The sequence below is a fragment of the Sus scrofa genome, chromosome 4 (assembly GCF_000003025.6).
Source record: "Sus scrofa isolate TJ Tabasco breed Duroc chromosome 4, Sscrofa11.1, whole genome shotgun sequence".
Lineage (NCBI taxonomy): Eukaryota > Metazoa > Chordata > Mammalia > Artiodactyla > Suidae > Sus > Sus scrofa.
The window spans coordinates 12,270,820-12,296,508 of record NC_010446.5 but is presented as its reverse complement, the minus strand read 5'-3'; the positions used below and the strand labels follow the sequence as shown (position 1 = coordinate 12,296,508).

Here is a 25,689-nt window from a genome sequence, read left to right as displayed (position 1 = left end):
CCAAAGGCTGGTTGAGACAATCTGGGCTAAAATACAACTGTGAATAAGCCCGCCCTTTACCAGTTCTTTTGCCCTGGAACCCTGTAGTCTGTCTGTAATAACTGCTCTTTCTGCTGTTTTCTTCTTCTTCCCTGCTCAGCCCAAGGCCAGGCACACCGTGAGCCTGCAGATCTATGGCCTTGGTTTCCTTACCTCTAAAGTGGACACAGTAGTCGCTGCCTAATTGACATTGGGGAGAACGCTGGGGTCAGGTACAGCGTCACCCCGCCCGCTCTCTGAGTATCTTTGCTGCCGGGGGCAGGTTTCTGGCTCTCTGGACACCATCATGTGTATATGGACTGCTTGCTAGAGGCCGAGTGTGGTGATGGGATACAGAAGATAGGAAGATCACAGTAGAATGAGGTTTTCTAAGTCCCAAGGTGACTCTTCCCCTGTATTTTATAAGCCCTAGCAAAGAGCCTGTGCTTACTTTGGTCCCCTTTGGAAGCGGGTGTGGATATTATCATTCCCATTTTACAGATGAGGAAAGTGGATCACAGAGCTCTTAATTAATTGGCCTGACCTTACTCAGCAAGTAGGGGGCCCTGCCAGCATTTGGACACTTGTATTTGGTCGCTGAAGCCCACAACCTGATCTCTGTCTATTGTCCTGGCTCATGACAACCTGAGACAATGTCTGTAAAGAACCCAGCACAGGAGTGCCTGGTCGCTGGGCTCTCCTGTTGAAAGGAGAGCCCCTGTGGCCGAAACCTCTGTTTTCTGCATGGAGAGAGAGGGAGGGAGAGAGAGAGAGAGAGAGAGAGAGAGAGAGAGAGAGAGAGAGAGAGAGAGAGAGAGAGAAAGTGTGTGTGTGTGTGTGTGTGTCTTTCTCTTCTCCTCACCCTTTTTTGGGTTCCCCTCCACCCCCGGTCTTAATTGACTTTGGCTCCGGTCCCAGAACCCAGCCTGGCACCCAGACCTGCCCTGCTATCATAGCACCTCAGATGGTTAAACAAACAGAGGGTGGCATTTATTAAATGCCACGTGCCTGTGAATCTGTCCTTTCCTCCCAGGCCCTGTCCCCGTCTTTCTCACTGTGTGTGCTTTTGAGGGCTCCAGAGTCTCTGCCTCTTTTACGAAGCATCTCTCATTGCTGGCTGGTGAGTGTCAGGCCCCAGGGACCGGGAGGCCAGCGCTGGCTCTGGAGTCACCCAGGGCCTTACGGTAAAAATGCATCACCCTGAACGCGGGCCAGCCTCGGCCTCAGCCCAACCCCGCCCTGCCCGAGCCGCTGCATCCTGCCGCCCGAGCCTTAGTCACTGGCCAGAGCGCATCTCCCTGCTCAAGCAGAGGCTGGCCCCTCCTCCCAACAGCCTGGCTTCCTGGAAAACTTAAGCCAGAGGCCGAGGACTTCCCCTCCAAGCTGAATCATTAGAGCTCTCCTGTGTCGAGCCCTTGCTGAGTGTCAGATACCACGCTGAGCACTTTACGAGCATCGTCTCATTTCATCCTCTTAATAAACTCCGGGGCAGGTGCACCTTTAACCGCCCTCTTACTGACGGGGTTGCCAGCCCAGCCGCGTGAATACTAGCAATAGAAAGTGTCTCATCTTTATTAGGTGCTACTGTGTGCCAGGTACCCGGCTTAACTCCCAGTGATCCTGCAATGGCCTGCTGTGATTATCTGAGACCGGGGGTCCCTGGGTCGCCTGGCTGGTGCCTGCAGTCTGCCTGCTGAGCCCTCAGCCCCACGGCTGTGCTGGAACCCCAGGAGATGGGAGCAGGGTTTCCCTGCAACCCCAGAGCCTGCACTGGCCCCACTGCTCCACGCTGCCTCTGAGGAATGACCCGGGGCTGGCAGTTTCCCGCCTTCTCAGATGTGCCCCAGGGAAGGGGCTGGGTGGTCCCTACACACAGTGGATTTGCTTAAAGGGCTTTTGGGGGAAGAGCTGGCCGGAAGGGCAAGAACAGAGGCTGAGAGTCACTTAGGGGAGCGATGAGAGCTTGACCTGGCCAGGACTGACCCTCCACCCAAGACCTGGCCAGGTCTGGTCCCTCTTTCCTGTCTCCTTCGCACGCACACACCCCAGGTTCAGGCTGCAGCCTTGAGACCAGGTCCCATCCACAGGCTCCCTGGAGCCCACGGTCCCTGCTGCCCACCCATCTTCCCGGTGACCAAGAGGAGCGTCCTCCCTCGAGCAGTTGGGGTGGGAGGGGGCTGACACAGCCCTCGCCCGCTCAGCCCTCTCCCGGTTTATGAAACATTGCACACATGTCATCTCCTGCTGTCGAGCAGTCACATGGGGATTCGAGCCCCTGATTTTCAAAGGGGGAACCCAGGCTTCCGCAGGGAGAGGTCCCACCTCCCTGGGCTCAGGAACCCCAGAGCAAGGGGTTGAGATGTCCAGGGCGCTGGGTGTCCTGCCTGGCCTCAGCAGTGGCTTCAGGGGCAGGGACTGGGCAGGAAGTCCAGGCAAGGCCCGTGGGTGGAGGTGATGCAGGTCTGAGGATAATCCAGAGGGAGCGTGGGGCTGACATCGCAGGGATGTCAGGAGGTCACAGAATGGCCTTGAAACTAGAGCTGAGTGAAGCTTCCTAGAAGCAGAAATGAAGAGGTGTGTCCCAGCAGGACGGTGACAGCAGCGCACGGGCCCTGGGTGGCCACATGCCTGGACCGTGGCCAAGCCTTGCTGTCCTCACTGTGCGGGTCCTTGCACAGCCCTTCCAGGAGTTTTGCAGACCGGCAAACGCATCCAGCATCCCCCTGGGGAGTGACCCCAAACCTCCCTTCTTCCCTCTATGCTCTGCTTGTGAGAAAAACAAAAACAGAATTTCTTTTATGTGGTTTGAGGAAATTTGTTTTGAAAAAATTAATTTCCTTCTGTGATGCCTGGCTCGTGACAGATCGAAGCTGAAGAAGCAGATCTTAGGTCTTGGCGGCTCAGGCAGGCTCCGAAAGGCTGCCCCCGCCTCGCTGTGACAGGGCCGGCTGGGGAACCGGCAGTTTCACCGTCTCGGCAGAGATGGAGGAACCTGTTAACCTGCCTTAGAAGCTAATAAAAAAAAAAAAGAAAGAAATCCCAGTGAGATCATGTCTGTTAAAGCCCTTTGAGCTCCCAGAGCGCAGAGGCTGTTTTTCTTGCTGACTCAGCAGAAAATGCCCCAGGCTGCAAAGCCCGTTCCCTCCTTCCAGCCGCTGGCTTCCTCGTGCATTTTATTTGATGCTTCCTTTGCATCTTGAAGACCTGCCAGATTTTTGTTAACCTTCTGTCCTTGAAGGAACTGCTGTATTTTGGGTGCTTATTTTGTGCTAAGCCCTTTTTATTCAGTGATTCCGCCAAGCCTTACAGCCATCCTATGAAGCAAGAGGTACGCATATGCGTATCCCCATTTCAGGCAAGGTCACTGAGGCTTGGACTGGGGAGGGGTCAGGCAAGGTCACAGGGCTTAGAAAGGCAAACAGGGTCCATCCACTCCCAGGGTGTGGGTTCACTGGATCATGCCAAGCTGCAGGCACACCTGCTTGGCTGTTCCTTAGCTGGAGGAGGCAAGGGCCCAGTCTGGAATTTGGCCTCGAGATGATGGCTCTGGTGTTTTATTTGTTTTCACTGTGAAGGCTGGGCCGTGCTATGTCTGTCCTTCTTGTTCTGGCTGTGATCTGTAGGGAGGTCCCCTGTCACAGGCCCCACCCCCACCCCATGCGGGGACCCTTTTGCTTTTGCTTCTTTGCATGAAATGGATGGACAGTGGACCTTGGGGTTAGAGATGCAGGCTGTGGCTTGCCCCGAGAACCTGACCCAGCCCCACCTCTGCTTTCTCCTCCATCTGCAAAAATCAGGCTCTTTACCGGAGAGCGGCCGTGACAGTGGGTGGAGCAATGGTTAACAACCACTCACATGTGTTGAGTGTTTAGTATGTGGCCACCATACACTGTTCTAGTGTTTGGTTTGTCAGGAAAAGCACCAGCCACACCCCTCCCAAACTCGCCATAGGTTGAACAGGTAATTTGTTCCCATTTTACAGAGAAGGAAGCTGAGGCCAAAGCTCACAGGTGTAGAATTGGAGCCGAAAGGCAGATTGCTGGGCCTCAGGGGGGGGACATTTCCCCCATCCTAACGTTGTGAGACCACTTCCATGAGGGTTTCCTAGATGACTAGAACTCTCTCTCTCCTTCCACCCTCCTCTCTCTTTTGGACTCTAGCCCAGATCCATGGTCAGAGGCCACCTGGCACTCCTTTCCTCTTTCTCAGTGGAATTGCAGCCACAGAAGATGTATACCTAAGGGCAGAGCTTGACCAAGGGTGCTGGCTTCAGGGCTTTAGAGAAAACACCCACCAAATTTCAAATATTAGCAGTTTTGAATAACTCTTAGTTGTTTACAGCAAATAGGCCACAAACATAGGCAGCAGTGGAAACAGCGAACCGTGGCTTCTGCCATGCCTTTGACAAGGACCCAAAAGAAGACTTGCCAGGGAGGTCCAGCTGCCCCTCTGTCCCTCTTAGCTTTCCTTGTGGCCCTCAGAATATGCTTTGAGAATCCTTCTTAGAGGCCTGGCACTGCCTGTATTGTAATGGGTAGAGATGTTTTATAATGAGCTATTATCTCCTTGTGGTTGTGTGTCTACTGGGACTCAGACTCAGTGGGCAGCCACTTGTGTGCATGTTGTGTTTTCAAGCCCCATGGAGCCCCGTCTGGTGGGCCATGTGGCATGCGTGGCCCGGGCTGGCACGCCTCCTCAGGTAGTCCTTCAGGTCCCCCCTCTGTCACCTGGGTCACTTGAGGTGAGACATGTTTCTGAATTTATGATGTTTCCAGAAAGACAATACAGGGTACATATCACACCATGTGCTAAGGGCTGAACCGGGTCTCACGCCCCACTATCCCCTGGTTGTTGAAGCCCTGCACCCCAGGACCCCAGAGTGTGGCTGTGCTTGGAGGTAGGGCCTTTAAAGAGGTAATTAAATTCAAAGGAGGCTGTTGGGGTGGGTCCCAGCCCAGTCTGACTCTGTCCTTTTGAGGAAATTCAGACACACACAGAGGCACCAGGGAGATGCCCACCAGGAAAGGCCACACGGGGACACAGTGAGAAGGTGTCTGTATTCAAGCAGAGGAGAGAGGCCCCAGGAGAAAGCTAACCTGCCAACACCTTGATCTTGGACTTCCAGCCTCCAGGACTATGAGAAAGTAACCACCTGTTGTTAAAGCCCCTCAGCCTGCGGTATTTTGTTACTGCGGCTGTAGGAGACTAATACACTGTGTATCAGCTCAGCTAAGAGTTCTGGAGTTCTAGATGTATTAATTTTCCGAGTTCCCTTCATGGCTCAGCAGTTAATAAACTCGACTAGGATCCATGAGGATATGGGTTTGATCCTGGCCTTGCTCAGTGGGTTAAGGATCCGGCATTGCTGTGCTGTGAGCTACGGTGTAGGTTGCAGACGAGGCTCGAATCTGGCATTGCTGTGGCTGTGGGGTAGGCTAGCAGCTGTAGCTCTGATTCAACCCCTAGCCTGGGAATCGCCATATGCCACAGGTGTGCCCCCCCGCCCCCCAAAAAAGATGTATTAATCTTAATACTAGGTAGAAGAAAGAAAATCAGTAAGTAGCTTCATGTTAGTTCAAGTCATGTTTCAAAAATAGCTGTAAAAGTTGATCTTGAGAGTTTCTTAGATTTTGGAATTGTGCACAGGCGTCTGTGTTATCACCATTTCTGTTTTGCAGATGAAAATCCAAGCTCAGAGAGGCTTCGTGACTTGCCCGAGGTGTGTCTTTAGTTTGTGCAAGGCCTGGATTTGAACCTAGGGAGTTGGGCTGCAGAGCTGTGAATTTACGCATAGCTCTGTACCACCTCTTGATGGAATGGCTTGGGACGGTGTCTTGGAGGAGCCCTGGCATATAGACAAGTGAGTCAGCAATTACAGTGCGTTAAAATGGAAGAGGAGAAGGATGTTTGGGACTCGTGTTCAAGTGGGATGAACCCTGGCTTTGGCCTCAGCACTCAGCGGCTCCCGACGGAGCCTTATAACTTGTGCTCCAGGGAGGACTGTGCTGTGCCAGGCTGGTGGGGCTGGCGTGGTTGCTGTGGCCGCAAATGGGCCACCCCTCCTCTGTCCACCGCCATCAAAGGCTGTCTCTTGGCTGGCACGGAGGGAGCAGCAGGCCACCGTGTTTGCTCTGGACAGAGCCTGGTCTGTCTCTCCAGGCTGTGTAGGGACAGGCAGGGAGCTGTGGCAGGGAAAGCCTGGCCGCCTTTCTGCCATCTTCTGTGGCAGAGGGCAGACACAGCTCTTTAGTTTAATTTCTTTTCATTAAGTCCTATATTTCTCTGCAAAAGAGTGAAGACAGGGTCTGCTTTGAACCTAAGCTGGAACCCACCTTTTTGTGGAGGTTTCTTCTTGTGTATTCAGGTGGCTTTTTAAAAGAATAGTCATTTCAGCTCTTAATTCAAAAAGATATATGCACCCCGATGTTCACAGCAATAGCCAAGTTCACTTGCCAACAGCCAAGACATGGAAACAGTCCAGCTGCCCATCAATAGACAATTGGTTTAAGAAGATGGGATATATAGTGGAATATTACTCAGCCTTAAAAAAGAATGAACTAATGCCACTTGCAGCATCTCTAGGATGGACCTAGAGAGTATCATACTAAGTGAAATAGATCAGACAAAGACAAATATCCTATGATATCACTTATATGCGGAATCTAAAAAAATAATACAAATGAGTTTATTTATAAAATACAAACAGACTCACAGACATAGAAAACAAACTTACGGGAGTTCCCGTCGTGGCTCAGTGGTGAACGAATCTGACTGCAACCATGAGGTTGCAGGTTCGATCCCTGGCCTTGCTCAGTGGGTTATGGATCCAGTGTTGCTGTGAGCTGTGGTGTAGGTCGCAGACGTGGCTCGGATCCCGTGTTGCTGTGGCTGTGGCCTAAGCCAGTGGCTACAGCTCTGATAAGACCCCTAGCCTGGGAACCTCCATATGCCGTGGGAATGGCCCTAGAAAAGTCGGGGGGAAAAAAAAAAGAAAGAAAGGGGAAAAAAATTAGAATAAGAAAGAAAGAAAGAAAACAAACTTACGGTTACCAAAACCAAAAGGGGGCTTGGGGGAGGGTTAAATTAGGAACCAGGAATTAACAGATACACACTGCTATGCATAAAATAGATAAGCAACAGTGATACATTGTACAGTACAGGGAAGTATGTTCAATAATAATATAATGGAAAAGAATGTGGGAGTTCCCGCCATCACACTGTGGGTTAGGAATCTAACTGCAGCGTCTCAGGTCGCTGCTGAGGTGCAGGTTTGCTCTCCAGCCCGGAGCTGTGGGTTAAAGGATCTGGCATTGTCGCAGCTGTGGCTGGGATTCAGTCCCTGAGCCTGGAACTTCCATGTGCTGTGGGTGCAGCCTTTAAAAAAAAAGAAGAAGAAAAGAAAGGAATTGAATCTGAAAAAATATATAACTGAACCACTTTGCTGTATACCTGAAACTAACACAGCATTGTAAATCAGCCATACTCCAATTAAAAACAGTTTTGACTCTCAGAAAAACTAATAGTCATTTCACAGGCAGCGCGCTTGTTATTATCACCACCCCCGTCATTGCTAATTTTTATTCCTCTCTGTAGAAATTAGCCAGTAAAACCGGCCTAGCTTGCATGGTGTTGTAATGCGTTTCAAAGAGAGTTTTCACCCACCGCCCTCCCTGCCCCATCGTGGGAGCGAAGGCCTCCTGCTTGCTGGGGCCACATCCCCAGGCTTCTGGGCACTTCTGGCCCAGTGTCCAGCCTCCCTGAGCCTCGTCTAGAAAACAAGGATAAGCGTGTGCTGTGGTATTTTCATAGTGGGGGTAACCTTGGGAGTGGTGCCCATGGCCCACGCCTGTGAAGCCACCTTCTCTCCTCCCCTCCCCCTGCCCCCACCCCCATCGGGCTCGGCCTGGCGTCTTAGCTCCTTCTCTCCAGAATCTACCATGGCTTCCTTTCCAGAGCCTGATGCCCAGGGCACGAGGACGCCGGGGGCCCGGCAAGCCCTGATGCTCTCTCTTCCACGTTGACTGCCTTTTCCACAGGCACCGTCTCACCTCTGCCATCTTCCTCTGCGTGTTCGTGTAGCTCACCAACCACAGCAGCAGAGCTGCCACCTCCTGAAGGCCAGCCCTGTCCACAAACGGACCGAATTTCACAGCAGCTAAGAGCAAGTTGCTATTTAGCATCTCCGTTTTAGAGCTAAGGAGACAGAGGTTCAGAGAGGCTGATGGATTTGTGCAAGGCCACACAGCCTTTACGTGGCAGCGGCAGGACTCGACCCAGGCGGCCCAGCTTCATGGCCGGGGCTCTGGTCTGCAGTAAACCCCGTGCTTGTCTTGTCCTCAGGGTGGTGGTGCGTGTGGGGCAGCTGATGCTGCTGGGATCCCCAAAGCTGTACAAGGCAGGCAGTGTTGCGGGCAGGATGGGGACAGCAGGGTGTGGGGTGTCATGGCCAGGTTCCCTCCTGCTCCCTGTCCCACCAGTCAAGGCCCCCGGGATGGGAGTAGCTGTGCCATCCGAGGACGCACCCATTCTCAGATATTGGCTACAGTGTCTAATTCCTGGCACCAAAAGCCCAGCTGGATGATCAAAGCAGGCTACACCTTAGAGAAAGGGTGCGGGGACAAATGGCAATGACTGGGGCTAGTGGTGGTGGCATGGGCAAGGGATCAAACAGGAACAACAGAGTGGTTGGCTGGGTGATTGATTTAAGTGTGGGCGAGGTTGTAATTGATTCATTCCGATGAAGATAATTACTTAGCACCTCTGGTACCCACTTTAGAAAGCTTTATCCTTTCTGTTTTATTTGATCTTCCCTTTGGGAAAGAACAGGTTGATAGATCTCTTTTCCAGAGCAGGAACCTGAGGTCCAGAGGAAGAAAGTCATAGGCCAGAGGCCGCATGGGGGGAGACCCAAGGATTTAGGATTCCAGGTTCTAAGTTCAAATGTGTCTTGACCTCTGTGATCTAGAATTAGGACTGTGTGCCTTCCTTTGCTCGGTGACTCTAGAACCGTGACTGCCTGCTACCTCACTGAATAACAGTAGTAGAAGTCATAATTATACAGCTACAGGCGTGGGTACCACCGTGCCAGGCCCAGTTCTAAGCACGTTATGCGTACTAACTCACAGGGCCCTCGAATTATTATTATTGCAGTTTCCAAGTTGGAGGGGCCTGGATCCCACCCCACCCCCCTTCTGCAAAGGAGAAAATGGGGGAAAGTGAGCCCCTGAGAGAGGGGGTGGCAGGTTGAGGTCCCGCAGCCGGAGCTGGGATGGTGGGGCTCCCTTCCATTTGCCTCCAGGTCCCTCACCCGCTGGAGGTCTGTAGATAAGAGACACCCTTCCTAGAAGGACAACAGTTTGGGGACTTGGCAGATAAGGCTGAGTGGGTGTGCCTGGCAGGCCCAGAATAAAAGGATTACCAAGAGAAAGCTAGGAACCGACCGTCCGTCGTCCTCGAGGTGGGTCCTCCCGATAAAGATGCTTTGAAGTTCAGTTGCCAGGAGATAGGATCTCTGTGGCAGAGCCTGTCACCCGCGAGCCTTCTGGATGCATGCACCCTGATAGGAGAATCAGCAAGCTCACGATACGAGAGAGGACGCTTATCAGCGGAGCCTCCGCAGGGCCTGCTTTGAGGGACTTCCTTCCTGTCCACTGACTTCTGGAATCTGTCTCCACTTTGCAGATGCAAAAACTGAGGCAGAGATAATCCTTTTCCGTCCCCCCCCCCTTTTAGGACTGCACCCATGGCATATGGAGGTTCAGGCTAGGGGTCTAATCAGAGGTGGAGCTGCCAGCCTATGCCACAGCAACATGGGATCCAAGCCACATCTGTGACCTACACCACAGCTCATGGTAACCCCGGATCCTTAACCCACTGAGCGAGGCCAGGGATTGAACCTACCTCCTCATAGATGCTAGTCAGATTTGTTACTGCTGAGCCACAATGGGAACTCTTTTTTTTTTTTTTTTTTTTTTAATCCTGATGGAGGTTTTCTTGTTTCAATTCCTAGGACACCTCAGAGCTCCCTGGTGGCTCAGTGGATTAAGGATCTGGCATTGTCACTGCTGTGGCTTGGGTTGCTGCTGTGATGTGGGGTTTGACACCTGGTCTGGGAACTTCCACATGCCGCAGCCAAAAAAAAAAAAAAACCAACAACAACAAAAACAAACAAAAAAACCTCATTATTCTCACTTCCTAGGACAGCTCAAACTGCAGAATGCTCTTCATTTTGCAGTAGTTTAATTGAGCATATACTACAGGCCAGGCCCTGTGCTGCATTCTGGGAGTGCAGAAATAAGTAGGACCCTCTCTTTTCCCAGAGGGAACTTTGCTTCTCCTGGCAGAGGCAGTTTAGAGGAGAACTCAGATCATCACGGCAGACACTTCAAGGGCTGTGCTGGGGATAGTGATTGCTTAAGCTCACAGAAGCTTGCCCAGTTGTGTGGATCGGGGTGGTCAGGGAACGAAGGAGGTACCCAGGGAGGAGGCGGGCAGGAGTGCTTTAGGTCGGAGTGAAGTCCATTTTGGCTTCGTGCCAGGGGCGTGGAGAGAGCTACGTAGCCTTTAAGTGCCAGCGTGAGAGGCCGAAGCTGGCGTTTCAGAATGCTTGCTGCACCACCGAGATGGGATCAGAGCCAGGGCTGACTGGCGCTGGGTGGTGATGGGGGCCAGCCCTGGTTGAGATGGGGTAGACCTGAGACCTGGTGGTGTGTGATGAGCTTGGGGCTTTACAGGAAATGGAATTAAATATACTGCCACCTGTCTGGCTTAAGTCCCCACACTGATTTGATATCACACCTTGTACTGGGAAATGCCGGTATGTGTGTGTGTGTGTGTGTGAAGATGATCTAGTCGTGCTGCTAGAGCTGGGCTGGGGGTGGAGCTGGGCTGGACCACGGAGGGCACCGTGTCCCGGCGCAGTAGTGGGGGAGCAGCCGAGGGCTCGTGAGACCCGTGCCCCACGGTGCCGGCCAGGCCTTAGGAGGCTGTCACTCCAGACATTATCCGCCTCGCGCTGCTCTCCAGTTTGATGGATTTTTAACCCTTATTTCCTTATTTGTCCTTCAGCCAGGTGTCATTAATTCATTTTTTAAAAACTTCCGCTGCATCACTGAAGATCATCCAGTCCTCCCCTGACCTTTCTTTGCAGATGAGAAGCTGAGGATCACAGCCCCTCTTAGAGGCTTGGATCTGGTCTCCAAATCCCAAGCTTAGGGTTTTTTCTGTCTTGTGGGGGTTCTGCTCCATTTTAGCATTCCATGTTCACAGAGGAACAGACTACGACTTACGCTGGTGTCAGGTTCCCATTGGGGTGCTCAGGGAAGAGGGTGGACCTTTGGCCAGCGGGAGCTGGCTCTGACGGTGCCCACTGCCCCTCAGTCTCTTTTGGAATTGGACTCTCCCCTGGCCTGTCTGCGTTCCCATCTTCGTGGAGGTGCCGCCATGTGTCTTTCAGGTTCTGGGATCCGCCACCACCTCCAGGCAGCCTTCCATCCTGCCCCAGGCTGAGCCCTCTCTGGTCCTAGAGTTCTGGACCTCCCTCCATCACCCATCCTCTGCCTTGGTAACTGTCAGCTCTTCCTCTCAGTTGCGCGTCCCTTGCTGGCAGGGGTGGCTTTGCCTCCTCCGGGCCCCTGGGGCCTCTGTCAGTGTCTGGGCCTCGTGAGACTTGGCAGATGCCTGGTGAGTGAATGGGTGAGGTTATTTGTATCACAGTTGTTATTGGGCAGCGTTCAGTCCTGCTGCTCTCACCCTTTCCTGCCTTCTCAGAGGAAAGCATGGCAGAGGAGTTCCCAGAAGTACAGACACGGAGGGTATGAGTGCCCTTTGAGGGTTTTTATTTTTCCACCCAGAAGGCTGTTGCTGTTTTTGTGAGCAGCATTTACAATATTAAGACCAATTTTGCATATCCCCCTCCCACCCTGGGTTCCTTTAACAAATGCTCATTCAACAAACACTTACCTATTGTTCAACATGCACCTACTATGTGCTAGACTCTTCTGGGCACTTGGGATGCTTCAGGGAACGATCTGGTGAGGCAGGAAGCTGGTACAGCAAGAGGTCCGGTTGGCCGGAAGCAGAGGCAGCGAGGCCTTGGGTCTGGGCATCTTGGGGCCCAGTCCTGGCCCTTCACTCCGCTTCTCTGGCCCTCAGTTTGCACCTGTGGGGACTGAGCAGTTAGATTAAAAATATCTTCCGGGGGAGTTCCCGCCGTGGCATAGTGGATTAAGAATCCGACTGCAGTAGTTTGTGTTACCGCAGAGGTGCGGGTTCGATCCCCAGCCCGGCAGGGTGGGTTAAAGGATCTGGTATTGCTGCAGCTGCAGCTCAGATGTAATCCCTGGCTTGGGAGCTTTCTTATGCCATGAATACGTCCATGAGGGGAAAGGAAAATCTTCAGAGTCTCTTTCCAGTGCTGGAATTACTTATTTGCGCCGTAACTCTCCCCCAGGGTCAGGGGCTGGTGGGGATGGACGTGTTCCTTCCCCCCAACCCCACCATCAGGGAGCTTGCAGCCAGAGTGGGAGAAGAGGAGCTGCAGGTGTAAGGGACAGTGTGGGGGGACAGGTGTATGGGGCTACAGGACAGCAGTGGGGGTGACAGAAGAGTGGGTGAAGAAAGATGCTTCTATGCCGGTTCTGAGGGCAGCAGCATCCCCCAGGATCCTTTTTCTCCAGCTATCCTTCCAGGTGTTGTCAAGGTCATGCTGCCCCAGAGGCTCAGGGGAGGGTCTTTCTCTGCCTCTTGGTGCTTCTGGTAGCTGCAGGTGTTCTCTGGCATGGGGCTGCCTCGTCTTCCAGCCGGTCAGGGGCTGGCTGGTGATTCTGAGCACTTGCAAGTGGAACACGGGCAGTTCTGCTCAGCTCGTCCCCAGCTCTGTCCCCAGTTCGGGTGGGACATGAGAGTCAAGGTCAGGCCCTAGCAGGCTGTAGGAAGGACCTTTGTGGAAACTCCTTGCCTGTTGGGTTTGACCTTGTCTCTTTTAGGTTCACAGCAGGTGAACCTTGCTGGTGGGGGCATCAGGGGTCGCCTCCTCTCTCTCCATGAGAGGTGTTCATACTCCTTTTGCGCCATCACAGGAGCCTGAGCCATGGCAGGTGTGCTGGCTGGCCAAGCCCGGACACCTCACCCCCGGGAGGGAGCCTCCACTTGGCTGCTGATGCCAGCTCTGGGAGGCTCACTGGAGGGGGACACCTGATAGTCCTTGGGTGACGAGCATTTGTTTCTAGAGGCTCCTGGGATGTCACCCCCGGCTGACTGTAGGTTGTGTGCCTTTGACGGGGATGGACACACATCCTCTGTGGCCCAGGGAGTGGTCAGGAGGAGGGCAGGGCCTTTCCCCAGTGAAAACCAAACCTGAGGCCTCCAGCAGGAATGAACCTGGCAATGAAGCGAGAAAGAGGCGGTGAGGTCTCAGCTTGGAGGAGGGAGGATGGAGGAGAGGCCCCGGAGGCCCCTGGGATTGATCCTGAGAAGCCTGGGTCTCTGTCTCCTCCCCTCTCACCTCTCCGCCCCCCACTCCCCATCTAGGGCACAGAGGAGGCTCGAAACACTGTTGGTGGAAAGGAAGAGAAGTGGCAGAGCTCGGGTTGGGGCCGCCCCGAGAAAGTGGAATGTTCACCATCAGGCGTGTGTTCTGGATGGGACCACGGGGTCTGCACATGGCCCTGCCCAGCCCCTAACACAGCCTGGCCCAGCTGGGTCCAGAGTGCGCTCCACAGCCCTGCCAAGAACGAGGCCACTTCAGGGTGAGTCCACGCTTGGCTTCCCCGGCCGATGTTGAGACACGTCCTAAGGAAGGGACAGCATCCCTGGTCACTGCTGCTCCTTTCATAAAGGCACAAAGAAGAAAGTGTGCTGCATCTTCACGGCTCCTTTCAATCTCAGGCGCTTGCTCATGGGGGATCTGAAACTCGCTCAAGGTCACACGACAGGGTCATTGGCAAATATGTGAGCACATGCAGGCCTTATTATGGACTAGAAAAGTCCGTCTCCTCCACTTACGGCAACTAACACTTATGGGTGCCTGTGGTTACGCTTGGGTGCTTCCTTGCCAGGGCACTTGGGGGTTTGAAGGCCTGGCATCCTGTGACCTTGGAGCACCCCGTCTTTGTGTGCACTGTCTTCTTTGTTCATATCTGTGCCCAACCAGCAGGCATGCACAGGAGAGTGGGGCTGGAGCAATGTTTGTGCAAGGGCTGCCTGGCCGATTGGACGAACAGATTCCACAGAGTTTTCCAAATGGCAGTTGGGGAGAAGTTCGGGATCTTTCTGTCTTGGGCAGAGGCTCCAGCAGACACCCAGAAGTGCACACACCGCTTTTTCAGGGACCCGTACCTGCCTGGCCTCTTAGGGAACAGGATCTCTGCTCAGCTGTCCCTCTAACAGGTGCGGATCTGGGGGCGTCTGTTGTCCAGATACCCTGGGCCTCTTGAGTGCCGAGCTCTGGGCTGCTGTGGGGTGGGGCGGGGGTGGCTCCCTTTCAAAAATGCCATTAGGCGGAAGCCAGGGTGGGCGGCTGGGGATGCAGCAGCTCGGAGTCCCGGGGGTGAGGGCCAGGCTGGCACACACAGCTTCTCTGCTCCACACATGCACTGCCCGTTTTGACCTCGTCAGGGATTCTGCGTTAGGAGGTCCATGGCCCCTGGTAACTGAAGATGCCAGGAGGTCACAGTGAACCCAGAGACTGGTTTAGGTGAAAGCCGACCAGTGGAGCAAGTCAGGAAAGCTGTGGTGAAGGGTGGGGAGTGGGTCGAGGTGACCTCTCAAGCCGGCGGGCTGTGTCTTTTCCCATGGAGGGTCTCCAGCCCCCTGCCTTGGGCGGGATGGAAAAGGAGTGTGATGGGTCCCAAGGGAGGGATCAGAGGAGGGGTAGCCCTGGAGCCAGGGCACTGTGGTGTCACATGGGAGCACCCACCGTCTGGAACCTGCAGGGCTGCAGGGCTCTGTCCTGCTACGGTGACCTTGGGGAAGGGAGCTGCCCTCTCGTGCCTCACTTTCCCCATCTGAAAAGTGGGACTAAGAATAGCATCAACCCCCAAAGCCTATTGAGAGGGCGAGATTTGTCGTTGTGGGTAAGTCAGTGTGATGGAAATGGGGGCTCTTGCCTCGGAATCCAGGCAGCGTCTGTGGCTGGTTCCTTAGGAGTGAGGCCAGGAAGGAGCAGTGTCCTGGCCTTTGAACACTCCAGCCCCGAGCCCTCCAGGCAGGCCAGAGTGTTAAAGAGGGCCTGGCAAGCCCTGCTTCCATCAGGCCAAGCCAGGCTGAGCACCGCGGGGCCCTTCCCTTCCCGAGGTGCCAATCCCTACAGGAGAGCACAGATCTGGCCCCCGGCAGCCCTGCAGATCCTCCAGCAGCTCTTGCTGCACCGCCGGGTCCAGGCCTGGAAGGCTGCGTGCAGGGGAGGAGGGCTTGTGTTTCGCACAGGAAGAGTGGCCCCCGAACCTCCCTTGGTGGCATTTTGCACCAACCGCAGCTCCCCTGCATTGGTTGAAAACCTCTCCTGGGCCTGGCCCTGGGCATAGTCCCAGCCGCCTGCAGGGAAGGTTCTACCCATTTCACGGGTAAGGGTCTGAGGTTCCCAGGTGTGATCCCCCACGCTTTACATGTGCCCCCTCTGAAATCAGTGCACCTGCCCGAGGCCCGCCTGTTGTCACCGCGCCCAGGCCTCGCAGGGCGTCGGTCTGCAGAGGATGAGAAGGAGGCTGCGGTGGAGCAGGGACAGCCCGGGGATTTGTGTTCAGTCCTGGCCTGCCCGTGTCACTGCCCGAGTTGGTCAGGTGTTTCCCGGTGGCCTCTGTGGGGCAGGTTGCTCCCGCTGGCCCACTTCACTGCCTTACAGGAAGTCACAGGGCCGAGCAGGAGGGCAGAGAGTGGGGAACCCCTTGTCCTCTGCCAGTAACTCAGTGCCTGACGCTTCCAGAAGGAGCTGCTGCCTAAAGAAATAAAGGCTTTTGCCGCCAGCCAGCTCTCCTGGGCTTGGGGGTTTGGGGGACAGATCACTTGTTGCTCTTGCCCAAGTTAGGTGTGCCCCAGTTCAGTGGCACAATGGATTCAGCTCGAAAAAAGCCCTAGCTGTGCCAGGTCCCCACCCGCAGAGAATCGGATGTAATGCACTGGGAGGGGGCATCTGGGCTTTTGGGAAGCAACCATGTGATCCGAATGTCGGCCGGGTTGGGCTGCATTTGGTCGTTGACTAGTATGCCTGCCCTCGCCCCATGGGCGTACGTGGTGCAAAGACCTCAGATGAATCTACTGGATAAGGAGTCTTGGACCGAGAGTGATGGCGAGAGCCAGGATTCAGTGAGCGCCCGCAGCTGCTAAGTGCCTGTATTTCTCTCAATCCTCACAGTGCTCCCCCTCACCCCCTGCTCCTTGCCAGGAAGGCTCTGGAAAAATCCCCATTTTATGGATGCAGAAACTGAGGTCACGAGGGTGAGATAACCTGTCCCAAGGTACCAGGGCTGGTAGGGGTGGAGTCGGGACTGTCCCCCTGTAACATCGAAGTGCTAACCCCTCACTTGATCGCTGCGGACTCTGAGTGGGGGCCACTGTTCCCCGATGCTGCTGCACGCTCTGGAAATCCCAGCTGGGTCCCACCCCACAGAAAACGAAAGTTCAGTATGACCTCAAGCACCACGTGTAGAAACTGGTCTCAGTTGCCTTTTTGAGAAGCACCTCTTGGAGGGAATTCAGTATTTAAATGATGTCTAGGCCTCTGAGCAGAGCTTGGTGTTTTAGGAAGGGGGACATTTACATATGCACAGGTCCGGAGGTCGCTATTCCTGTTTGGGGACTGGGGGTGTGGCCGGGAGGAGGAAGCTGAGAAGATCAGATACCGCCTGCCGGATGCTCCACGGGGGCCTGGAAGGCTGGCCTTGCTGATGCGCAGCCCCAGCAGCGCCCACATTTTCCATCTTCTGCTGAGACGTCACGTTTCTTTGAGTAGATCCTCAGATGCCTCTGGCTTTGACCATTTCTCATACCCCGAGTGTGGTTTCTAGGGCTCACTCCTTTTCTATACGCTATTGAAGATTCACTAATAAAAATCATCACCGCCCATATCGTTGCCGCCAGTTGTGTAAACAGCGCTGTGATGCCAAAGAGTGAAATGGATGAGTACATAAAATCAGTAACCACCTTCCCCTTGACCAGACAGATTGTTTCCAGGTAGCTGATCTGTCTATCCATACATTAACTTATGATTTGATATGGGCATGGGTGTAGGGAATATTCTGTAATCTGACATTATGCCCTAAGCATTTTTGCATTTTGTTCAAGCACCTTACTAATGATTTTTTTTTTTTTTTTTTTAAGGTCCACACCTGGAGCATATGGAAGTTCCCAGGCTAGGTGTCGAATTGGAGCTGCAGCTGCTGGCCTACACCACAGACACAGCAACGTGGGATCTGAGCTGCGTCTGCGACCTGCACCGCAGCCCAGGGCAACACCGGATTCTTAATCCACTGAGCGGGGCCAGGAATTGAACTCACATTCTCATGGATACTAGTTGGGTTCTTAGCTTGCTGAGCCACAACGGGAACGCCCTAATGATCAATTTTAAAGAGGTTCATCAAGTTGATAAATCTTCTAAACCAGCTCTCTGGTGTTGAAAATGCAGGCTCCTAGTAACGGGCCATAATAATACTTAAGGGTGCTCTGAGCAGCTCTGCGCGTATGGCTTTTCTCTTCTTGGAAAATCCTTTGGACAGATTCTCAGCAGAAGGATTATTGAGTCAAAAGGCACAGTTTTATGACTCTCGCCCCGTATGGCCAAATTACTCTCAATTGACACTGCCACCATCAACATGTGGACTTGCCTGTTTCACCACAGCCTCATCAACACCAGCTATTATTAGCTTAAAAAAATTATGATTCAATAGATGCAAAACGGTCTCTTGTTACATTTATACTTTTTTTTCTTACCCTTAATGAGGCTATTTCTTTATTTCATCTGCTTGTTTACTAACTCTCTTGGGCAATGCTGATGTTGGCTGCCCATCCAGCCAAATTCATTACTTTCCACGTGGACGCCTTCACGTTGAGCCAGTTGCAACGCAGCCTTTACTTAAACCGAGCGAGCCTCAGAATCGAGCCTTTGTGTGAACTGCCAAGGGGCTGGAACACAGGTTCCCGGGTTTGGAGGCTGGGCTCGAAAGCGCCTGCTCCTCCTGCGTGTTGTGGAGTTCTGCAGGCCATCTGAACTGGCCCTTGGAGTCTCCACGACTTCAGACTTAATACTTGTACCCCCAGATTTGTCTTCTGAACAAGGCAGGATTTGTCTTCGGAAAGCTCTGCGACATGTCTTTCAACTATTTTTGGGCTTCTTAGCTTTGAAAAAAAAAAGAAATGAAGAAAAGTCCCTGTGTTTCCTGTTCAGTCGCTTTATTTGTGGTGCCGTTTGCGTTTCTAGATAGCTTTCTCTGATTTTCTCTTACTGCCTTGCCTCACCACATCCTGTGGGGTTGGCTTAGCTCTGCCCGCCTGCCCTTCGGGTGCCTGGAGTCCTCGTGTGACGCTCCTGCTGGAAACTTCCTTGCCCCGGGAAGGCTGGGGCTGGTTGGGAGATGCCAGGATGGATTTTAAAGAGCCTTGTTATCCCTAAGGAAGAGCAAAGCTTACGTCTTTGCATCTGTATGAATGCCTACATTTAACTCAGGGGCGGGTGTGTGTGTGTGTGTGTGTGTGTGTGTGTGTGTGTGTGCGCGCGCACATGCGCGCACGCGCGCTCGCAGAGTAATTGGATGGGAATTGGAATTGCAGTTTAGACTCCGAGAATCTTTGAGTGAAAAGAAACCTCCAAGCACATCTCCTCCGGTCCTTCTCTGGAGCAGAACTCCCTTCCATAGCATTTCTTCCCTTTTAAAAAATTTTTCTTTTTAGGGCTGTACCTACAGCCTTTGGAAGTTCCCAGGCTAGGGCTCAAATCAGAGCTGCAGCTGAGGCCTACACCACAGCTACGGCAACTCGGGGTCCGAGCCGCATCTGCGGCCTACACCACAGCTTGAGGCAATGCTTGGTCCTTAACCCCCTGACTGAGGCCAGGGATTGAACCTGCATCCTCATGGACACCATGTCCGGTCCTTAACCTGCTGAGCACAGTAGGAGCTCCTGCCATAGCCTTTCTGACGGTGGTGTTGCTGTTGCCCGTACGCCTGCCATGCTGGGCACCTCGTGTCTCGGTCATACAGACCGAATGCTCTTAAAAACCAGAGTGTGGGAAAAGAGAGCCAGGGAACTTGAGAAAGGGCTTTGTTGGGAAGATATGGCTGAGAAGACGAGGCACGCCATGCAGCACGCACTCACACCCGGCTGTGTGTTGAGGAAGCTCCCTGAGCCCCTCTGTCACTTGGGGACCATGTGGCTGTTTCAGGATTCGTGATCCATGGGGAAAGCCCACTGGCGCCCAGCACTGGGGCGGCCGGAGATGAGTGGCCGTACCCAGTGACTTCCTTAGGATTGACCTGCTCTCCGATGCCAGGGTTTCCTTCCTTCTGCTGATTCTTGGGTGGACTGTTGACCTGTGGTCACTTGAGAGCATTTCCACAGTGGCCAGTCCAGCGCTTCTGCTGTCCTCCCTACCCGGGGAGAAGTCACGTGCTGCTTGGATGACCCCACGAGGTGAGCCCCACAGGAATGTACTCAGACTCCAGCCTTTGAACTCACAGAGCAGGGTGTCGGGCGGGGGTGTGTCCCAAGGACTCCAGCTGCACCCTCCCTTCCCCACCGCAGACCTGCCCTGTGAATTTAGATGAGGCCCTCGAAGGTTCTCGAAGCTTCATTGTTTTCTGTGGTAAAGTGAGAGGGATGGATGTTCATAGCTGTCACCATTCCTTGAAGCTCTCAGACCCGGGCGGCACAGCTGACATCTGTGTGCAGGCTTCTGTGGGTAACTGTTAAAGCGGAGCTGTTGGGGTCAACTCTGTCCCCATGCTGCCCCCATCTCAAATCCATCCAGCCCCCAGGAGAGGCATCACAAGAGACTCGATTTGTGGGGTGCAAGCAGAAAGACAGCACTACTGTGCTGACGTAGGCCTGTGGCCGATGACTAAATAACACTAGCATCGCTTTGGGGGGTGAGCTGAGTGTCCCTCACCTTGCAGAGGTGCTCTTGGGCTCCTCTGGGCGCCCTGGAAGGCTGGTCACAGACGAGGCCTGAGGCGCTGGGAGTGGGCTCCTCCTGGCCCCGGCCCTGCAGGAAGGAAGTGGCGGAGCCACAGTTCCAGCCCGGGTCGCTCATCATTGCACTTTACTCCCTGAACTCTGAGCTTTACTGCCTCCTTGCGACCTGTGCCTCCAGCCTGACTCTCAGCATCCCAGGGACCCTGGAGGTGGGCTCCCCTCTGCCTGCCCCCTGTGCTGGCCGCAGCATTTAGCCTTTTTGATGCCTTTTTGATCAGGGATGAGCCATAGGCCAAAGTCGTCTGTGTTTTCTAATAGCATACAGGGTACCACTTAACAAATAGCCTCTGGGACATTGCTCGTTTCGTAATTTTCCTAGGTAAACGCTGTCCTTTTCCTGTTGTCCTCACCGCTTACCCTTGTTCCCACTTATTCCCCACATCTCTTGGCACCCCTCTCTGTTTTCTCGGGCATCACCCTCAGTGGGTCTCGGGGGAGCCTGGGTGAGGATGGCCCCCAGTACATTTCTTAGGGAGACTGAGGCTGGAGTCTGAGGTTCTGCTGTGTTGGGTCTGCCCCCGAGGCTGCCTTCTCAGAATGGGGCCTCTTGGTCCCTCCCACGTCCCCATCTGCTAGGGAGCACAGCAGACTAGACATACCAAGCCACTGTCCCCAACCTAACGGATGGGTGATTTGAGAAACCTGGCACCAGTTCTGAAGCTTAGGTTACCAGCTGTCACCTAGCCCTCTGTTTCACGGCTTCAATGGCTTCCTGTCACTGGAGGATTAAGTCTCCGAATGGCAGTGCTTTGTTCAGGACCTTTCATCAGTGCTGCCTCGCTGGTAATGGGAACATCACAGCCCACATTCATGGTGATGGCTGCTATGCTTATGGAAGCTTCCCCACCCCCACCCCCCCAGCCACTGTCCTGGGCTGTCACGGCAGCCCTGTCCTGGCTCCTAACAAGCAGTGAGAGCTCATGGTGCCAGTGCTGATGTCTCATTTCTCTTGTTTCATATGCCTCCCTCCATCCTCTCACTTCTTTCCAACTGCTGATCACGGGCCACCTTCTCCAGGGACTTCTCCGTGTGTGGCTTACTTGTCATCTTCACCGTTACTGTTTCTTGAGAAATTACAGATTCCATAATTTAACCTGTGTCAATTCCTGGTCTGTCATTTGTTGACCAACTGCTTTAGGTGTGACTTTCTTGTTAACCAAACATGTCTGTTTCTCCACTTACCCAGCCAGTCATCACTGAATCATTCAACAGAGCCCCTTTCCTATACTGGCTGCTGGGGGAGCACAGATAAAGATCATGACCTGGGACTCATCATACATTGAAACAACTACAGGTTCACTGAGCGTAGCCTTGAGCCTAGTCTCAGCATCCTTGTCACTAAGGTACCCAGCTAGGGAGGTCTGTCTCCTTGTCCTGGTCCTAAAGCCTTCATCCTGGTGACACAGGGCCTGAGCATCCATCAGAAGAACCGTCTTGCTGTAGCTTGTGTCGCCTGGGAAGCGGATGCTGAGATTGAGGTTGGTAGGTGGGGTGTTTATTAGGGGGTGCCTTTGGCAGCGGCAGATGTGAAGCTGAGGGGGAGGAAATCAAGATGGGGCAGCGGGAGAAGTCGAGCTGTGACGATGACTAACCAAGGCCTCAGCCCCCCCCACCCCCAGGTGGGGGGCCGTGGAGCTAGAACAGCCTCCAGAACTGTCCAGAATTGAGAGGAGGATCAACCGGCCACTGTGTGATCAGTCATCGTATGCCACCTTGGGCAAAGAAATGTCTTCTCAGCCAGGACAGTCTGCAAAGAGGGTCAACAGCCGAAGGTCCCCTCTGCTGGTACGATCAGCAGGTGCTTGGATGATGGCTGGATGGATCGAGGTCTGCTTATCCCCGGTACCTACAGGTACCCGGTCAGGAGGGAGATGGAATGACTTAAACTTTATGGAGGCAGCATGATGAAGTCATCCAGCGAATATTTACTATTTTAGCAGTGATCTTTTTTCGCATCTATTACATGCCAGGCACCATTACTGCGCTTAGGGAGTTTATAATCTAGGGGGTTTGGGGTGGGCGGTGGTTCATCATCGGCTTCCTGGAAGAGGTGACAGTCTTTCTGGGGCTGTGACTTCCTGGAAGGTGGGCCCTGGCCCCCGTCTTGGACACAGGCTTTCCTTGGCTCCCTAGAAGCTGACTTACTGCGATGGGGGGTGAAGGGGTGAGGGGTGTTTTTCTCAGGGAGGACGGGGACTCTCCATCCAGCCCACCTGTTGGTGCACCTGTCCAGCCCTGGAAATTCCCAGCTAAACTTACGTCCCCTGACGTCTGAACTCCCAGGAGCCTGGAACTTCCCCCGGGGTCCCATTGGCCCAGTGACTTTTGAGTAATTGGAGGTGGAGGGACCACTCTTTAGAGCTGAGTGGAAACATGTATTTTCTCCTTTGTGAGTCACCAAAAACTACAGCCCAGCGTATAAGCAACCACGTCGTCACTTTTTTCCCCCCTGTATGTAAATCATACGGTTCAGGAAGTAGAGACTGAGCAGAGAGGACGAGATGGAATCAGTGAATTGCAGATCTTAACACCACTTAAGAGATGGTGCCATCCAGCCCCTTCCTTCACGAGGGGCCCTGCGTGGGGATGGGCTTCCAGGGTCCCCGGGGGGGCTTGGGCTGGGAGGGAGGGGCGGCCGCGGGCCTCCCTGCCCACCTTGGCCAGTACAGCGCCCCATCTCTTCCGAGCTCACCCACCTTCCCACGGGGCCACCAAAATGTGCTTCGCAGCCTGGCGTGCGGCGGGTTGTTTTTATCTACATATGTCACCCAAGCCATCCGAGAGGCTGTTACCGAAAGCGATAGCTTTGATGTTCTGGGTGACAAGACCCAAGTGTGCCGGCAGGAAGGAAGGTTTGGGGGGGTTGGAGAATTGAAAACTATTTACCTTGAGGTTGACTTAATAATTTTACCCTCCTGGGCTGGGAGGGGGAGGTGGGAGGATGTTCCTAAGAGCAGGTTGGATGCAAGTGCAGGTTTGAAAAGGGGAGTTTGGGGTGCAAGGTCAGGAGGTGGAATGTTCCTGGGCTTCAGGGAAAGTGGCCCAAGAAGGCTGCCCTTCCAGAAGCCTCTTCCTTGCCTGGCCGCCCCAGCACCCTCTGTTGTGATGGGAGGATTTGCATGGCACTTTACAGTTTACAAAGCATTTTCACAGATATTATCTTTATCTGTCTACACACAAGGCACGCTGCCAAATGCTGTCTGACCCGTACTTGCAGCTTTTTGGGGGGCTGGGGAGGCATGGGGAAGGCTTGGCTGGGAACTTAGGAATCTCTGACTCCAAATCCTTTCTTCATGGGACCGGAGTGGGTCCTTGCTTGCCCTCCTGGGGGAAGGGGAGAGTTAGATGCCCCCTTTCTGGAGCTAGACTTCTGTGCTCTGCACCAAACCCTCCCCTCCTGGGGACCCTCCATTGCAAAGCATCACGAGCCTTTGCTTCCTGGGCTATAAAATGGGAATCCTGAGAGTCCCCAGCTGCCTCCTGGGTGGTCGCAGGGCAGAGAGCACTGCCCCAACCCTGGCACCAGAGTTAGCTAGCTGGGAGAGGGTGACTTTAGGTGGAGTCCCCACCCAGCATTCACAGCAGCTCTGGACTCCCAGGGACCTGTTCGCAGATCTCTTGGTGCTCAGGTCTTCACGCCCTCCGGTCTGATGGGTGCTGCTGCTCCCTCTGGGTCTTTACTCATTCTGGTCCCTTCACCTGAGGAAACAGGAGGAGGTGAGAGCTGTGTAGGGGACACAGCCTTGTGAGCACAGAGTGGCCCACACCCAGAGCAGCCTCACACAGGAACTGGGTCGACCTCTTTTTGTATGAAAAACAACAAGCAAACCTTTTTGAAGAGATGAGTTATTCACAAGACAAAAACACCGAAGGGGTAGGAGAGGTTTCAATGAAAACCCCTACCCATTCTGTCCCCAAACCCCCTTGTCTCCTCCTCAATGGCACAGATGTCCCCCGTTGGTTGGGTCTCCCTGAGATCGTCTGTGTTGCATTGAAACTCCTTGAAAAAGATGTGTTTCTGTGACTGGATCTCCCAACAGGTAGGGAGCATCAACTGGGTGCTGTGACCTGGTGGGAGGGCACAGCACAAGGGGCCTGGGGTCTCAGCCCCCTGCAGCTGCCTGCGACATTGCAAGCTCAGCCTTACAGGGCCTGGGGCCTCGGCTTGGCTCTGCTGGCCTGCAGTGCCTGGTTCCCTTCTGCCTGTGGGTACCCTGAGGATGCAGCCTGGGCTCAAGTCCCAGCTTCCTTATGCTGCAGATTAAAACCCAGGCAGATCCCCACCCCTCAACCCAAGCGCCTCCGCTTCCTGCAGTCCCGAAGGAGAGTAACTGTAGAATTTGCCTGCAAGTTTCTTGGGGAGATCAAATGACTCAAGATGCAGGCAGCTCTCATAGCACTGCCTGGCACGTAGCGAAAGCCAGCCTTGGCCACAGCGGCCCACGGCACCTCTGCCCTCCTCCAGGGTGCACCCCTCCCTGGCTCCCCGCTGGAGAGTCAGGATGTGGGCCCTCCACGCCCTGCCCTGGGACATGGGGATGGGAGTAGCCATCCATCCATCTTCCTTTGTCTTGGCCGGTGGGGAGGGAGTTCAAGTTAAATTTCAGTGTTACCCTTTGTAGTATTTTTTTCCTTTTTAGGGCTGCACCTGCGGCAGTTGGAGGTTCCCAGGCTAGGGGTTGAATCAGAGCTGCAGCTGCCGACCTATGCCACAGCCACAGCCACAGCCAAAGCCACAGCAACGTGGGATCCAAGCCGTGTCTGCGACCTACACCACAGCTCACAGCAACACCGGATCCTTAACCCACTGAGCAGGGCCAGGGCTCGAACCAGCCAACTGAGCCACAACAGGAATTCCCTTTGCAGTAGTTCTGCACACTAAATCATAACATTTCTACACCAGGTGACTGGGTTTTGTGAGCGAGGCTTATGTTTCGGGCCTGCCTGGATGGGCCGTCCTGGGCCTTGAGACCTGTTACTGCCGTCCTGCTCCCCACCTCTGGGTCATTGTTTACTTGGCTGTGATTTCAAAGCTGTGGAACAGAGGACAAGGATGATCCAAGAACTGCTCTACACCCAGATCCGCCAACTGTTAATTCAGTCTCCACTCCCAGCATGCGCGCACACACACGACACACACACACACACTTGTTTTTTCTGAACCGTTTCAGAGTAAATTGCAGACATTGCCCTTTACCCCTAAATCGTCAGTGTGTTTCCTAAGAAGAAGGACATTCTCTGGCCCAACCACAGTGTAATCATCAAGCTCAGGACAGTTGGCGTTGCTACAGTTGTACCATCTCATCCACAGGCCAGGCAGTTTCGTCCGTCGTCCCCATCGTGTTCTTTGGACAATTTTTTTTCCTGATTCCGGATCACCATCGCTGCGTTCAATGGCCCTGCCTCCTTAGCCTCCCTTTATCCCAGAGCAGTGCCCTCGTTGTCCTTGACCTTGACATTTTTGGAGCATCCAGGCCAGTTTGGGGCCCT

At 53.9% G+C, this 25,689-nt stretch overlaps 1 long non-coding RNA gene across 13 annotated transcripts in view; it reads left to right on the top strand.

Annotated features, from left to right (window-relative positions):
• LOC106509952 overlaps positions 1 to 25,689 on the top strand; it is a 220,853-nt gene that overhangs the window by 112,551 nt on the left and 82,613 nt on the right. The window contains exon 4 of one of the 13 annotated variants that reach the window (XR_002343090.1): positions 13,549 to 13,766. The exons of 11 other annotated variants lie outside the window; for them this stretch is intronic. This is a non-coding gene — a long non-coding RNA (uncharacterized LOC106509952). Of the gene's footprint in view, positions 1 to 13,548; positions 13,767 to 22,901; positions 24,240 to 25,689 lie in introns of those variants that run through there. One more of the 13 variants, XR_002343099.1, reaches the window with a different exon arrangement.